This window comes from Myotis davidii, unplaced genomic scaffold, assembly GCF_000327345.1.
Source record: "Myotis davidii unplaced genomic scaffold, ASM32734v1 scaffold509, whole genome shotgun sequence".
Classification (NCBI taxonomy): domain Eukaryota; kingdom Metazoa; phylum Chordata; class Mammalia; order Chiroptera; family Vespertilionidae; genus Myotis; species Myotis davidii.
Genome location: NW_006382996.1, coordinates 14,621 through 17,060, shown reverse-complemented (window position 1 = coordinate 17,060; position 2,440 = coordinate 14,621). Strand labels below are relative to the sequence as shown.

Here is a 2,440-nt window from a genome sequence, read left to right as displayed (position 1 = left end):
ACGCTAAGGATGTCCTTCTGCAGCTTCAGCCTGCTCCCCGCTGGCAAGTGGATATCCCCCGAGGGCTCCCAGGCTGCCAGAGGGATGTCTGACTGCCAGCTTAGGCTTGATCCCCTGGGGAACGGGCCTAAGCCAGGAGGTAGATATCCCCTGAGGGGTCCCAGACTGTGAGAGGGCATAGGCCGGGCTGAGGAACGCCCCCCACCCCTGAGTGCACAAATTTTTGTGCACCGGGCCTCTAGTCTATTATATTTTCTACATCTTGAATTCATTTTTAAAATTTTGTTTTGCTAAAACATTGTTAATTAGCTCTGATATTCTCATTTTTGTTTTTGTTGTGGTATTCCAAAAGAACATCCATAAAGTTATTCTAATATGTACTGCAGTAGTATTTATAGTCCCTATCTGATTTATAAACTTAAATATATTGCCCTTTTAGTTTGTATTCCTTCATGTTTCTGAGAAAGTTATTAATTTTCTTGATTTTTTAAAAATCAACTTTTGGATATATTTACCTTTTCAGATATATTAAAGTTTCTATCCTTAGTAAAATTTATGTCCTACATACTTTGAATTAATTTGATGGCATTTAAATATTAAAAAGGAGCAGGATTTTATTTATTTTTTGTTTCATTAACTTTAAAATATAATGGATATATTTATGGATGAATTATTCTTTGACTTCTGAGTACAGTTTTGTATTCTTTATATAACTTGTTATGAAGTGTATCTCATTGCATGTGTGTCTCTTAACTTTTAAAGAATTTCATTTAGACTCACTATTTAATTGTTTATATATAATATTAATAAATTAAAGAAATGGAATTTGGGCTATCAAAGGTCTCTTTTAGATAGGCAGAGGAACATAATGATTGTCCCATCTCCTGTCCATAGCTCATAGCTTAAGAAGAGACAGAAAATTTTCTTAGAGGAAATTATTGATTTTTCACAAGATTGGGCAATTTTTCCCCCTAAATCACATTTTAAGACCTGACTTTATATTATTCTGTTAGTTTCCTGTGCGCTCACCACTTGGATTCTGATACTTCATCTCTCATTTTCATATGGAAATTTAACCCAATTCCTGTAATCCATAATTCAACAACTGGTTTCTCCTCTCCTCCTCTCCATCCTCTATTCTTTACCTTTCTGGAAATCCATGGGTCATAGTTGGAATTTTTCATCTTCATAACTGTTAAATCTGTATCTCTGATACCTTTGGATCACCCACATTTTAAACTTCACTTTCAGCTATAAAGTAAAAAGAATATTTGTGAATATTGATCTAGCACGTTTTTAAAAAATGTATTTGCTAAGAATATTAGAAATGCCATTATCTTTTCTCTCAATTGCTCCTTGTAATGCCAGCATTCATCCTATTTAGTATTGTATTATAAAATGTTAGTTCTTAGTTAAAATTTTGTAGCATTTTAATGTGAGCACAGTAATGAGTGGCATTATTCTACCGGTTTATTGAAGGCTAAAGAATGATTTTCATTATAGTACTAGAGGCCTGATGCACAAAATTCATGCATTAGGGGGTGGGGGTGTCCCTCGCCAAGCCTGCCCCCTCTCCAATCTGGGACCCCTTGAGGGTTGTCTGACTGCTCGATTAGGCTGATCCCTGTGGGATTGGGCCTATACCAGCAGTCGGACATCCCTCTCACAATCCAGGACTGCTTGCCCCTAACCGCTTGAGCCTGCCAGCCTGATCACCCTTTAACTGCTTCCCTGCTGACCTCATTAACACCTAAATGCTCTCCTGCCAGCCCGATCACGCCCAACTGCCCTCCCCTGTCAGCCTTGTCTTCCCCAACTGCCCTCCCCTGCTGGCCTGGTTGCCCCCACCTGCCCTCCCCTGCTGGCCTTTCTCGCCCCCAACGGCCCTCACTGCCAGCCTGATCTCATCCCCAACTGCCCTTCTCTGCTAGTCAGTTGGTTCTGCTTGGTCAGTTTCTATGCCAGTCAGTGTCCAAAGCTCCACCTCCTAGGCAGCCATTGGATCCTCAGAGTTCACCTAGATTTGGTTCTGATTGGTTGGTTTCTATGCCAGTCAGCATCTCTGGGCCTATCAATGGGGCCTGATCAGAAAGGCAGGGCTGATAAGCAGCCCTGGTGGAGGTCTGGAGAGAAATGGAGGCTTGGCTGCTGGAGAGAAAGAGAGAGGCAAGTGCTGATCAACAGGTGCCACAGAGGTTATGGATTGGAACCTGCTTCTCTCTTTAGGCCTCTCTCCGGGCCTGATTCGTGGCCCTGTCAGAAGTCAGTGCTGGGTCAGGGGGCCTTTAGCTGCAGCAGTCAGTGCTGGGTCACCACGGCAACCCAGCACTGACTTCAGGACTGACTTCTGGTTGGTCGAGCCTCCGGTCATGACGAACCCAGGGTTTTTATATATTAGGACTAGAGGCCTGGTGCACAAAAATTAGTGCACTCGGGGGGT

The 2,440-nt window shown here is 42.4% G+C and overlaps 1 pseudogene; it reads right to left on the bottom strand.

Moving 5' to 3' along the window:
* Positions 1-1,164: 1,164 nt before the first annotated feature.
* LOC102774939 overlaps positions 1,165-2,440 on the bottom strand; it is an 8,977-nt pseudogene continuing 7,701 nt past the window's right edge.